At 32.5% G+C, this 16,067-nt stretch overlaps 1 protein-coding gene across 1 annotated transcript in view; it reads right to left on the bottom strand.

Annotated features, from left to right (window-relative positions):
- The window catches only part of nAChRalpha1 (nicotinic acetylcholine receptor alpha1), a 641,991-nt gene that overhangs the window by 17,605 nt on the left and 608,319 nt on the right, over positions 1-16,067 (bottom strand). The window lies entirely within an intron of this gene.

Below are 16,067 nucleotides of genomic sequence, written 5' to 3'. Positions count from 1 at the left end.
GAATTTGCCCTTTAATTTAATTGAAAGAATTTTAGGTTTTGCCTTTAAATGTGCAGAAATTTGAGCCAAACACATATAACTTTTCGTTCTCAAAAGAAATTTACTATGTTACATTTCTTCGGATCAAAATTTCTACACATTTAAAGGACAAAACTAAAATTATTTCAATCATCTATTATCATAATACACTGCTCTCTTAAATTCACTGAGCATATTGGGAATTTAGCCAATGGATTTCCACAAGTAAGTTATGAAATATTTTATAATTACAAAACAATTTTTATTTTCAAAAGGAAGCTAAAACGAGCAAAATTATATTAAACTTTTTTGTTAAAAATATCTCGAAGAATAATTCAAATCTTCCTTTACCCTTCCTTCCTTCGTTTCTTGATTCAGGCATTTTTATGTGAGGCCTGAGACTAGAGATTTCATGAGTTACACTTTTAATACTCTAAAAACAGTAACTTAATGTTTATGAATACAGTTACCGACAAGAAGGTAGTACGAATTTTTTTCGCTGAATATGCCTCGAAATTATCTTTTCACTCAAATTTACTCGCGAATTTTTTCAATTTAACTTGTAGACTGCTGATTTTCTCCCAAATAAGATTGTAGCCTGGTTCGATACCAATAGTTTTACACCACTACGAACGTTCTATCCTCTTACATTCTCGAGTTATAGCACTTTGGAAGCCGCGCGACCGTCAATTCATGCCTTCACTTCCCCCTGCAATGAGTGGAGGCAAGCGATCGAGATGATTGAGAACGTGTCAACAGTGCGTAGTGTACCTGGCAGGTCTTCGGGCAGTAATCTCTGGTGATATTCCGACAGGGAAGTTGGAACCCTTGCCTATGTCCTGGGGTCATGTCTACGCGGTGAACTTCTACGAAATATGAGGCACCACACAGTAAGATCTGTAATAGCAACTGCCTTAAGGAACAAATGTTATTCAGTATATGAAGAAGTACACGGCATATCCAGTGAGGGCAGTAATCGAAGAATCGACATAATTGCATTGAAACCTCCCCTTCTTGAAGATTACATCATAGACCCTACTGTGAGATTCGAATCGCATTAACATGAGCCAGAAAAAGTACAAGAGGAAATATATTTCATTAAGTCCCAAGGCACTTACTCTATATTTATTGTATCATGATACTCTTTTGTCAATGGAAATCTGTAGTGGATACATCTTTACTAATAATAAATCTGTAGCCAAAATTTGTCTGGTAATTTTCGATTTTCCAAAAATAATTGGTGTCAACATGTATAATTAACCATCCTGAAACCGAAAATCTCTTTTTTGAAATTTTTGTTTGAATGTCTGTCTGTCTGTCTGTCTGTATGTTTGTTACCTTTTCACGCGATAATGGCTGAACCGATTTATATGAAAACTGGAATAGAAATTAAGTTGGTTGTAACTTAGATTTTAGGCTATATGTCATTCAAAATACTCTATTTAAAAGGGAAGTTATAAGGGGAACTGAATTAAATAAATCGAAATATCTCCCTTATTATTGATTTTAATGAAAAATGTTACATAACAAACGTTTCTTTAACAATGATTTCCGATAAGTTTTATTCCACTCAAAAGTTTGATAGGACTGATATTTAATGAGATAAATGAGTTTTAAAATAACAATGCGTTTATTATTGACTCCTAACGGGCTGTGATGAAATAAAACAAATGACTTCGTCTATAAGGGGCCTTGGACAACAACAAACGGAAGCTATTAATATACAGAGAATGTTTCTGTGTTTCTATGAAGTAATCTCGGAAGCTATTTAACCGATTTATAGGCCTATAATTATTATTTCAACATTGGAAAGTGTAGTTTCTCTAGATGGACATAATGCTATAATGTTATTACAGTAACTTATGAGTGATTCGAGGACAGGTAAGATTAAAATAGATTCTTATGCACAGAAAACTTGATATTCTGTCGAAGTATTGTATAACTTGATTATTGAAACTTTATTTGGCCCACATAAAATACTCTAATTTTATAAACTTAAGTTTCTTTTTGTTCACAGAACATAAAAAGAGTTTTGTCTTGAAGATGAGTATTTTACTGGGTCAAAAATACAGCCCATAATAGGCGTAAGTAAGTATTTTACCATAGAGATCACTGGAGCTGAGCTATTTTGAAAGGTGTCACGAAATGGCGTTCCTGCGCTCATAATTTATCCATATTCGTTTCCTGTGTTTCTTAAAATAATATTTATATAGGGTACCTCATTCTTTTATTTGCATTAACAATGATATACAAACGAACGAGTTGTCTCAGACGGTAGCATTTAGGCACGCATTCAGGAGGTTCCGGGTTCAAACCCCGTGGCCGACCAATCTGACTGGGGTTTTTCATAATTTCCCTTAATCATAAAGGCAAATGCCGGTTTGGAAAGATACATGCCATGATTCATTACCGCCTCAATTGCCAATACCAAAAGCATTAATCAAACTCTATAATCAGTTACACACAATAGAAACAGGAACTCAACAAGAGTAAAAACGGCCTACTGATATACCCACACATTCTAAACACGCGACATGACCACAGATGTTAAGGCGTCAATAAAATAAACTTAACAAACAAAGAGAAAAAGATGCACAGTAAGGTTAACATAAAAATTATCTTCGTACACAATCTACTCTATTAATTTGGAGTGATTTATTAAAGGATGCATTCAAGAATAATTTATAAAAATTATTTAGCGAATTATCCTTGCATCAAAAACGGATGTTCTCTGAACCATATGATCATATTTTAATTGCATGCATGTAATAACAATTAAGAAACATGTTAAGGGTATATGTACGTGAGCGACCACAAATATTATCAGAAAATGCAGGCTTTAAATTTCTAAAATTTTATAAAGAAATTAACTCACAATTGTATAAAAATTACAAGGTACCACAACAAGACTTATTAGAACTTAAATATCTGACAACAGTATAAAAAAGGTTACTAATAATATTTTTTTAGAATTCACTTTTTACTTAAAGTAAATTTTCCAAAATTTCACAATTTTCACGCATATTATTTCATAACTCCACAACCATTAGAGATAGAATTCTGAAATTTTGTACACTGATTTAACATGCATTTATGCAAAAGGTAGACTACAATAATGTCCATTTCTTTGAAAATATAAAAATTAGGTCACAAAACATTATGTAAATTTTAATATATTTTATATAGGACAAATAAAAAATTAATTGTATTAAAATAAACAACTCTACATGTCTGAGAGTAGTCTATGTTTCAGAAATAAGTGTTTATTACGTGCAGGTAAAATATTATAGATGTCAGAGATACCATAACAATGTTATGGTTACCAAATGCCGTAACTGCTGTTTTTTCATACTTTGATAAAACTAGTTTGGAAAAATATTATCATTAACCTTCTTATGATTTTATCAGATATTTAAGTTCTAAGAAGTCTTGTTGTGGTATCTTGTAATTTTTGTCAAATTATGAGTTTATTTTCTTATAAAATTTTAGAAATTTAGAGCCTGTATTTTCTGATAAAAGTTGTGGTCGTTCAAGTACATATATCCTTAAAGGAATTGTCATTACACCAAAAGAGTGATCTCTGGACCAAAATGATACATTTTAATTATTTGAATGTAATTTAAATTATGTAACATATTAAACGATTTATCCTTCTATCAAACACGAATGTTCCCTGGATCAAATGTCCTATTTTAATTATGCAATTACTTTATATTTATTTCTAACAGGTGCAGCGGAGCGCACGGGTACGGCTAGTAAATAAATAAATAAACAAATGAACGAACAAACAAACATACAAAGAAACAAATAAATAAATAAAAATATTATATATATATGAATGCAGAACAAGATAGAATCTTGGAAAGGTATACCTTAAAGCAGCGTTTCTCGTTAAGATCGTAGGACGCATTCGGTAATAATAATGTAGACCAATAAAAATTAGTTAACAACCTCGCTCAATGAACAGCGTGTGACGGAGTTCTTGGACAATTACAAAGGAAAGAAAACATAACATAGTGGTATATTGCGCTTCAAACCACGGCTTTATTAACAGTGTTAATTCCTGTCAGCAATGTTTCTAATGCTGCGCTTTTAATACCACGCTCTGCACAGTTCTGCTGCATATTGCGATAAGCGAGCACAATAGGTGTGGGGACACTTTCTTGTTATAATAACGTATAATGCATTTATAAATTGTATGCTTCACTAATCAACGTGCTGGGAACATTCCACGACAAATTACCTACATTTAGAGGGAAATAAACAATCCCAGATGAAAGCCATGAAGCCAATGTGTTGGCAGCGATAACATTTAATTGTGTTTAAATCACTTCCAAATATGTATAAACTGGAAGTTGAAACTGAAGTTAATATTCAAAATTAATCATGTTTACGAATATACTGCGTTTAAGACTAACAGAATATGAGGAGGGAGTAGGTACCTGAATGTTTTGCAATGAAAAGTGTCGCTTTCCTAATGCATTCGACCATGTAAGCGGCTGTGATTTGCAAATTCAGCAAAATATAATAATAATAATAATTTATTTTTTTATTTTATTTATTTAGAATATTAACGTGCAAAACAACAGCACAAGGGCAATTAAAGTTTAGCACGATACAAAACAGAACAAAACAACAAATGATGATGAGAATGAATGTTAGAAAATGGCAATGAGATGAAATACAAACAATATAATAGTCTACATCAATCATAGATCAAATAAAAATTATAAAATCATAAATTAGTACAATAAGATAATTGAAATAATGGAATAGTCTACCTTAATCAATTGACCAAATGCAAGAGAAAAAAAAATGGACAAATAATTATTAAAATTAGATCAGTGAGAAAAAAACTCAGATATACTACACATTAAATGGATCCAAATTGAATCCATGCAAATTAGCATATTTCATGCATCTGCAGATCGGAGACAGAGATTTAGAATTCCTATTATAAAACAATTTATGAAATCTTAAACCATTAGCTGGAATATGAAGACTGATATTGCTTATGAAAGATTCACAATCAATATCACCCTTAATGACTTTACTAAAAATAAATAATAAAGATCCTGACGTCTGGTGAACAAACTAACGCAATTGAAATATTTGCATTTAATCTCATAGTTATAATCGGAATTTGGTAAAAATCTATAAGAACACAAGGAAATAATAATAATAATAATAATGATAATAATAATAATAATAGTATATGATTATGTCTCGTGACCAGAATATTGTACCAAATGGAAATATAAAAATTGGATATTTATCTTTCGAAGAGGTGGAAAAATTCAAATATCTTGGAGCAACAGTAACAAATATAAATGACACTCGGGAGGAAATGAAACGCAGAATAAATATGGGAAATGCCTGTTATTATTCGGTTGAGAAAGTTTTATCATCTAGTCTGCTGTCAAATAATCTGAGAGTTAGAATTTATAAAACAGTTATATTACCGGTTGTTCTTTATGGTTGTGAAACTTGGACTCTCACTCTGAGAGAGGAACATAGGTTAAGGGTGTTTGAGAATAAGGTGCTTAGGAAAATATTTGGGGCTAAGCGGGATGAAGTTACAGGAGAATGGAGAAAGTTACACAACACAGAACTGCACACGTTGTATTCTTCACCTAACATAATTAGGAACTTAAAATCCAGACGTTTGAGATGGGCAGGGCATGTAGCACGTATGGGCGAATCCAGAAATGCATATAGAGTGTTAGTTGGGAGACCGGAGGGAAAAAAGACCTTTAGGGAGACCGAGACGTAGATGGGAGGATAATATTAAAATGGATTTGAGGGAGGTGGGGTGTGATGATAGACACTGGATTAATCTTGCACAGGATAGGGACCGATGGCGGGCTTATGTGAGGGCGGCAATGAACCTCCGGGTTCCTTAAAAGCCATTTGCAAGTAATAATAATAATAATAATAATAATAATAATAATAATAATAATACTTACTTACTGGCTTTTAAGGAACCCGGAGGTTCACTGCCGCCCTCACATAAGACTTTCATCGGTCTCTATCCTGAGCAAGATTAATCCAGTCTCTATCATATTCCACCTCCCTCAAATCTATTTTAATATTATCCTCCCATCTACGTCTCGGCCTCCCCAAAGGTCTTTTTCCCTCCGGCCTCCCAACTAACACTCTATATGCAATTCTGGATTCGCCCATAAGTGCTACATGCCCTGCCCATCTCAAATGCCTGGATTTAATGTTCCTAATTAAGTCTTAGCTCCAAATATTTTCCTAAGAACCTTATTCTCAAACACCCTAAATTTCTGTTCCTTTCTCAAAGTCAGAGTCCAAGTTTCAGAGCCATACAGAACAATCGTTAATATAACTGTTTTATAAATTCTAACTTTCAGATTTTTTGACAGTAGACTAGATGACATAATCTTCTCAACCGAATAATAACAGGTATTTTCCATATTTATTCTGCGTTTAATAATAATAATAATAATAATAATAATAATAATAATAATAATAATAATAATAATACTAATAATAATCATCATCATCATCATCATCATCATCATCATCATCATCATCATCTGAAGATCAGAATACAAAAACCGGAAACAAAAACCAGAACAAGAATGGGAAGCGGAGGATAACATGAAAATTAAGGTCAATGATTCACAATAAACCGAGAACGGAAACGGCTATGCATATCGATATATGTCAATAACGATATGTAAAGTCGATATTACGTATTCTGATGTTATTTGTGTATAATTGACGAACGGCGTTCTCTCATCAATACAAGCCAACATGAACACAGGTTAACCAACCTTAAAATTTATGGCGCGGAATATTTAAGATTTCAATTCACGTGGTAGTCTGGTCACATATAGGGTACATGTATATGTTTGAAGTGAGTCTACTGAATTTCTGACTTAGTTACAAGCAATGGATGAATAAGAAATTATGCCACGGCCTCCTGGCTACAAAATATATGACAACAGATACAGTAGTATTAACAAAATTTGAGATACGGTAGTATTAACAAAATTTGAGATACGGTAGTATTAACAAAATTTGAGACCGAATGAGCAGCGCTCGTGCTCGATCGCAGTTCAGATATAATATTAAAATAAATAATAATAATAATAATAATAATAATAATAAAAATAAATAAGTAAAATAAAATAGGAACTAAAATATAATTACAGCGGCAATGGAATTATATAATATAATATTAACACTAGAGAAAAATAATATCGCACGTAAAAAGTAGGACTAATATATATTTCAAAATTTTAGAATACAAATATAATATAGCTTGATTAATTCATACACATAGGCTATAAATTTATTTAATCAAATTGAAGATATTAACACGTTTCTAATTTTCTTGTTATATGTTAGTGGGTTACATGTTAGAAGTTGTGGGTGTAATTTAGTTAAAGCATTGTACAACCGAGGGCCAAAATTTATGCTATGCTTTAGACCAGCAGATGTGAGACATTTAGGTTCTACTAATGTTGAATTAATATTTCGTCTTGTGTCATAATTGTGTGTCTGTAATACAAACTTATTACGATTTTTATGATAAAATTTTAACAGCTTATACTTATAAATTTGTTCAATATTAAATACATTAAATTCAGAATAAATTAATTTAGTTGGATAATCGAAACGTTTCTTCAAACAAATTTTAATTATTCGTTTTTGTAGTAAATTTAACGGACTAAGATTAATTTTTGTACTTCCACCCCAAAAAATTATACCATATTGAATGATAGACTGAATAATAGCCAAATAAACATTTCGTAGAACTCTAATAGGTAAGTAGCATCGAAGATTAACGAATTTATAAATTGTTTTACGAAGCCTCTTACAAAGATAAGTAATGTGATGAGGTCATTTTAAATTCTGATCAATAATGATACCCAGATATTTGACATACGTGGCTTCTTTCAAAGGTGGACATTTACAACTTTTGGGATCTAAACAATTTTCACTGTGTATTATTAGTCTATATTTATCGCTAAATTTTAAATTTTGAACACTGGCAACTGTTAACGAAAAAGGAACTAAAGTTGATTTAGATATATTTAAAGAAAGGAAGTTGGAATTAAGCCATTTTTTAACAATGTTAGCACCTATATTAGCATTTCTATATGCTTCCTGCCAAGAAAAACCACTGAAAATAACTACTGTATCATCCGCATATGAATATATAGATCCATTAAATTTTTCTAAATTTATATTTAGAAGATCATTAACATATATTAGAAATAAAATAGGTCCCTAAAATTGTTCCTTGCTGTACACCTATATCAATATATTTGTATTCACTAAATTGATCTTCAATTTTGGTCATTTGCCTTGTGTTACTAAAATATGATTGGAATAATTTTAAAACTATAACCAAATTCCACAATTTGGGACATCTGGCCGAAATCTACGGCTGACCATCCTTCATGTACCCGTTCCCGGGCTGCAGTAAGAAAGAAAGAAAGAAAGAAAGAGAGAAAGAAAGGAAGAAAGAAAGAAAGGAATGAAGAAAGAAAGAATAAAAATATATAGAAAATAAATAAGTTTTTAACGGAAAGGAAGGGAAAAATGAAATGTAATAAAAATTCAGGCAAGGAGGAAATATCAGAAAAACAGGAAAGAAAGGCAGAGAAAAAAAAGAAAGTTTAGAACGAGAGAAAGATCAAATGAAGGAAAGAAAGTTTTCATAATATGCGTTTGAAATTTAAAGTTCTATTAATATTTTTATATGTTAGTGAAAACTAAATGTTGATGTCCACAAAATGGATATGCCTGACTGTATAATGGTATCTGGATCTAGTGTAAGAAGAAGAAGAAAACAAGCGAAGGGAGGGAGAACAAGGCGACAGGAGAGAGAATGGGTAGAATAATAGCAATTTCACTCCCTCCACGCTAATGCTATTACCACAACGTACAAACGTCCGCGGGTAACGATGGGGATATGCAAAATAACAGACTGGAATCGACTCGGAATTCCATAAAGTTTAAGAGACGGCTTACTCCGAGGTGCGCTCCGTAAAGAAACGCATAATTAAGCCGAGGCGAGCAACATCGCCCCATCTGATGGAGCCCACTCAAAGAACGTAATATTATGGAATAGAATATTACTATGAGAAAGTGTAGTAATGTAAATGATCTGTGCTTTTAACTTTAGAATTCTTGGCACTTTAAGGCCCGTAACACACTTCAGCTATAAATATGTAATATGTTTGTCCAGCTATGGAAAATGCTTTCCTTTAGCACGGAGTAACGATCGAAATAAGGCACCGTAGAAGAGGGTAAAGTCGATCAAAATTTTGCAATTTTTTAATGATATTAAGGTTATGCAATGGAGCGAATTTCCTCAGAAAATAGATTTTGTCGTCATATCCTTCACTGATCAAGACACGGTACAAGAATTGAATTACAATCTATAAAAAACTGTTTCTTTTTATTTGACTTGTGATCTAAGTTACCTGCTTAAATAGGGTAAACTCGATCACCATTGAATTTTTGGTTTAAGATCGATTTTAAAATATTGCGGAGTAAAGTCGATCACTGTTCATGTTAAAAAAAAAAACAAATTAAGTGTATTACATATATTTTATTTGTTATGTATTTATTTACACTGCAAGTGGGCAAGCACCCGGTGGCAGTGGTATATACAATATAAACAATACACAATAAAATGATAAGCTATACACAATAAAATTTACAATACACAATACAATTTTACAACACATATACAAGTTTAAATAAATAAAATATCTAATTTTACAATACAACCTACATAATTAATGTATAGGTCCTACATAAGTTTCAATAGTCTTTCACTTTACTCTCATCTCACTCCCTGTAGTGGCACTATGACGCATTTCACTGACACTTTAGCACACATTTCACTGACACTATAGAACACATTTCACTGACACTATAGAACACATTTCATTGACGCTATAAATTATCACTGATCGGAACTATTCACTGCACTGTAAAACCATAACTTCACTGACTCACATCGCTTCACTGATACAACAGTTCAAATAAGTCAAATAATTACATTCTTATGCATACTTATAAACAGAACTACATTTGAACTAAACACTTCTAGTCTAAGACCCTCTTACACGCTATTTTTAAATAATTTACAATTAAAACCAAGGAAGTAAACTCGTCAGGCTAGATAAATACATGTCACCTTAAAAAAGTAAATGTTGAATGTCACCTTAATTTTAATTTGCACTTTATACACAACTTTTTAAATTATTCTTGAATCTCCTTAAGGAAGGACAGCCCTCAAAGACCGCTGCAGGTAGGTCATTCCAATCATTTATAGTTCTATTTAAAAATGAGAATTTACCTACATCCGTTTTCTGTTTCCTACATTTGATTTTAAAATCATGATCGTTCCTACCATAGTACGTTGGCTTTTCTAACCGAGCCGTTATGTCTACCCATGCTTTCTGACCTAGATGTGCTCTATACAATGATGTTATTCTAGTTTTCCTACGTCTGTTTTCCAAAGTTTCCCATTTAAGTTCTTTTATCGTATCGTTTCCATCTTCTCTTTTACCTTTAACAAATTTAGCTGCCCTATACTGGATTCTTTCTAAGGAATTTATCTGATAAATTCTATAGGGATCCCAACATGTAGTTCCGTATTCCATTAACGGTCGCACTAACGTTAGATATGCTATTTCCATCGATTTGGGGCTAGCCTTTCTCAAGATTCTCATAATAAAGTGAAGTGCCCTCCATGCTTTACCCGTAACTCCCCCATGCTCTACCCGTTATAAGGGGTGTAAAAACAATAATAATCTTCAATATGTGCCTATAGCATTATATAGCGTATCTTTTGTTACTGTGATCATACTATTCGATACAATTAGGCCTATAGGTCTCCACTGTACAATCGTGACTATGATTGCCAACTTATGAAACATAAAAACACATTTTAATACTTGACATACCAACAAACAAAGATTTAAGAATTCAAAATTTACATTGAAATACCACACTTCAATTATAATCTAAAATGCAATTCAACATTGCTTAGGTTTATATTAGATATTATTTGAAATCTTCCCTTCCTCATGTCACTTTAGAAACTACGTTGTTCCCATAGTCAGGTACAGAGGGGTGTACAAAATATTTTCCTTTGGCAGTGCTTCTCTTACGCAAGAAATTCACCATAATTTCGTCTTCCTCTTTCCCCACTATCCCATCAAAATAAGCTATACTATGACACTTTTTTGTTTGTATGTGTTAGTTGGAGGGATTTCAGTGAACAATTTATTCTTCCTGCTGGTCCTCTAGTAGGTCGATGGCATGATCGATTTAACCCTACATAGGTACAAGTTTTCTTAAAATAATAAGTTTCAATACTAACATTTACGAACTGCAAAACTATTATTTCAGGATACAATCTCAACGAAAAGTACTTACGTAAACTTTCTGTCTCCTTTCACTGCTGACGATAATTTAGAGTTTGTAAGACTTTGTTTTCATTTAAGAGAAAAAGTTGAGAATAACAATTTTCACTTCAACGGTAATTACACAGTGTTCCCATTGTTGGCATTCGCAGGCTTTTTGTTGTCCCTCTCGCTTACATTTGCAATGTCAGGCAATGAAGTCAGCATAACAAAATCTTAACAAGTAACTGAGAAAATATATAATTTTCAATAAAAATCACAAATGATCGATTTTAAACCCACTGATTGACTTTACCCACTTCTACGGTATAGCTGACACTGGTCGGCTAGTGATTTTTTGAAAATATAGCTATGTATTTCCCGCTCCCACAAGTAACCTAACCATATTGTAGACTATAAATTTACATTACGTGAATGGAATTGAACAACTAATAGAACTTCTGATGTTCAAATTGATGTAACTTTATTTCTATCAGCGCGTATCAAATGCAGAGACCTTGTATTGTATTATATACAGGGACATCATTTTATTTTTATTTCAATTTTTATTGTACCTGAGTTTTTTAATGTACTTCACTTCCACTCCTTCTACTAATAAAGTTCCAACTGTCCTCCACACAGAACCAAAGCCGCATATAGTAAACAGCACTGAGATAGTGAGTATAGTACGTTCCAGAAATATGTTTGCGTTTTCCAGTGACGAAAGAGCTTTCAATATTGAATCATATTTTCGCCCAGGTACTGTCCGTTTTCCTACGTCGCATCCCGATTTCCCCCACCTGCTTCTGTTCGCCACTGTTTAAAAGCTGGGATGTCTTAGCTCTTTTCTGAAAGCATTAACTTCTGTTAGGAATTGGACGTTTACGTAATATTATACAACTGTTAAAAATAACTTAAATAAAAGGGCGTCATTAAGTAATTAACTGTCACGTGATTTCCCCCCTTTCTACGATCCTGCGGAATAACCACTTGGACGGACAGTAGATAGCATGTCTGAGTAATTTTATCTGTGTGGGTCGGGCAGAAGTGAAGATTGAATTTACAGTACGTAAATTACTCTTTTATAGAGTAGGTACAAAATTATTTCAACATTAGTTACTAGTAGGAAGGACGAAACTGGCAATTGGAATTAGATGCAATAATCTATAGTGCGATAATATGCACAAAAGAACTGAAGCCTGTATCTAAATGAACGGCCACCATTTTCAAAAATGTGTTTAAATATTTATATTATGATTATTTTTCAATTAAATTCTTTCTCTATATTGTACGCTAATGTGCTGTAGACAGTATAATATACACAGCATAATGAATACGTTCGCATGGATAACTCAGTTCGTGAGTAAAAACACTTATTGTTAATACAGCACTGCATTTTATTAAACAAAAACCTAATGAAAATTATCAAACTCAAAATCGCGATATTTCCTAGTTTACGTAAAGGGATGAACTACTTTTCTTCCCTCCTATACCTAGTAGAGTGATTTGTTTGTGCTTTTACGCCAGTATCATCGAACTACAGTCGTGGAAGGGGATAGCAAACGGTGTTTCCGGTTCTCTAAAGGTATAGCCACGTTAATATTAAAAATGTTAGTAAAAATAAAATAATGTCCCTGTACAAAGTCTTTGATCAAACAGTCTTCCGTATGCCGTATTACGTAATAAAATTTGTGTTTTAATTATCTATACAGAGATAATTCTACTGTGTAGGCAACATATTTCTCGTTGTATGAAGGCGTAAGCTAACAAGCAAACATTCTGATGGAGGCAGATGAAAAAGTTATTTTTTTTTCTTTCACTGTGTTAGTAATGTCAAAAGAAGTGCTTATACAAATTTGGGCCACTCGGCCGAAATTACGAGGCCTTCCAGAAAGTGATTTTCCCTAGGGCCGTTTTCAGGAAAATAGCACAATTGTACGGAAAGATGTATTGAAACAGATACAGAATTGAATAATTTTTCTATATCTAGTAACTTGTTCTCACTCTTTCTATTTCTGCAATTATGACGTTATTGGGAAGGTTTCATATCGTTTTACGCACTTGAAAGTTTAAAAATACGTAGAGTGGAGTATCAGGATCGATTTATAGAAAAACATTTTTTTGTTTGTTGGACATCCGACAGAATATCCGATTTTCAAGTGGTTGCACCTAATGTTTTGCACGGTAGACAAAACACCAGGCGCACTTCACCATACAAGAACTCTGATGACATTTCTGACTACACAAATTGAGTAACAATTGAAGGAAATTTACTTTTCCTAATACGAAAAGTGTTAGCTTGAAATAGGGCTATAATTGATTCCACACTTCGGTACAATTTTCTTCATAACTAATATATAAAGCAACTAATGAACACTGGGAACAACAAGGGACTAAGCGTAAAGCATAGATCAAATATGACATGTAAACAAATACAAGAATGAAATAAATTACAATTACTTAAAATATAGAAGAGCAAATAAGTACACATTTACTATTGTAACGTTCATACTTTAAACTCAAAATACACAGGTTACCTCTAAAAGAGTAGTTATTAATATAGCCTATGTCTTTTAATTATTCTAAGTGTATGTATTATTTCGTTAATAAATCATTTTAAGGAGATAAAAAGTTATTAACAAACATAAAAACACTCTCAAGCTGTAATGATTACAGTTTCATTATCTGTTGCTCCTGACAGTACCTAACAGCAGTACCTGAATAAATGAATGAATGAATTTATTTATTTATTAATGGGGAGAGAGGAGAAAATATCAATTGAAAGGTACACGATGATATGAAGGGTTCAGAGCCATAGTGGGCCAAGCGCCATTTATTAAAAACGGAGAAAGCAAGGGTTAAAATTAAGTAAATACTATAGTTTAATGAAGATTAACATAATCTGTATACTTTATTTAAGTTGCTATATATTTGAACTGAATTACGGTAATAACTTCATTTTAACGCTTCTTTTCTACGGTTTTAGTAAATGGCGCTTGGCCCACTATGGTTCTGAACCCTTCATATTCGCGTCCTTGCAACGATTTCTGAAACTCCTGGATGGCTCAATGTCGTCTGTCTTTCATGATCCAGAGCCGTCCACCCGAGAAAGACTCGGACATTCATTAAACCGAATACTGGATTACTCCGCGAGACGGAAGAGCTTTGCATACTGTCTATAGCGCCAGGCGTTCAGTTGCAATAAATATCATTATTTTCTATTTTTCATAACCGGTTATGCACGACTCTAGTCTAAACTAACGGGGCTACACATGAGGCAATCACTAAATGAGGGCATCTATACTTAAGGTGTAGGCCTATGTACACCTTTACATACAAAAAATTTTGTTCTGCATAATTTTGCTCTGTAAACTTTTTATACAATTGAGAATGGTACCAGAAAGAGAATGAAGTGAACAGATCCCTTGAAATTGTGTCTAAATTGTTTATAAAAATGATTTTGTTTATAATTTTGACATGCAACTTGAAACATGATAGCTCATGCAGTTTTTAAGATAGAGTCACAGTTTCTTCACTGTTTTATAGCTAAAACTATTCTTTAGTGCCTGACATAGAGCTATTTTTTATTTTCATTTACATTAATTAAATATTACCATACATGTAACTTATACTAATATTTTATGTTACATATATCATGTCAAAAATCCATAGATAATTATTAACTACATTAATGTTATTTTACTCATTGTCAGGCACTAGAGGACATTTCAAGCTTCAAAATGACACCAATATCTTCTTGGTATCACCATATTTGGCTGAGATATCATGTTTAAAAGCACTAAATATTCTAAAATTACTATTTACAGGACATGAGCCACAAACTTTCAGAGCCTAGAAGACTGCATCATCATATGTCACCCCTTAAGCAGCTTCATGTCGGTCCTGTTTCAGCTTCTTTCTGCCTCTCAAATGCCTCCGCCTTGTTTTAACTTCAGGTGTTGAATGTTTTTTGGCATTTTTGTCATTATCCATTGATGCAACAAATCCTGCGATGGTGTTTGTCCCAGGGTTTATGCTCATCCTCCTCAGAATTTTAATTTCTACTTTTGGACTCTTATTAAAATGACGTACATCACTGACACACAAATTTACAGTTTTGTGACTAACAGTAAAAGATTATAAATTACTTCATTATGTAAAAACGTGTTTTCAATCTAATGCTCATGCCCTGATATCTATGCATCTACTTTGGGACTAGAAAGAAGTTTATTTTGCAAGCAATGCTGGACGAGGGGATTGACTGCTACGAGGATCACTCCAAAAGTAATCCACAATATTTATTTAAAAATTACATTTTTATCCTACAGATTTGCTATTTTCATAGAATATAGATATATCCTTCAGGAACAATACGTCACTTTTCCACATAATCCCCGCACTTTTCAAATGACCTCCATAAATTGTAAAGGTTTAGAATAAAAAATAAATTTAAAAAAATGTTGTGCATTACTTTCGGAGTGATCTTCATAGAAGTGACCGTGGCTGATGACGCAGAATTTAAAAAAATGGGACTTATCTGAAAAACCATAAGGCATAAATCGAAAATTCTTATATTAAATTAAAGGGGAGAAAATTCTCTATTAAAATAGTTATATTTTAAAAATTCTAATTTTTCATCATTTTTTG

This window comes from Periplaneta americana, chromosome 1 (assembly GCF_040183065.1).
Source record: "Periplaneta americana isolate PAMFEO1 chromosome 1, P.americana_PAMFEO1_priV1, whole genome shotgun sequence".
NCBI classification, from domain to species: domain Eukaryota; kingdom Metazoa; phylum Arthropoda; class Insecta; order Blattodea; family Blattidae; genus Periplaneta; species Periplaneta americana.
This window is presented reverse-complemented; position numbering and strand designations above follow the sequence as displayed.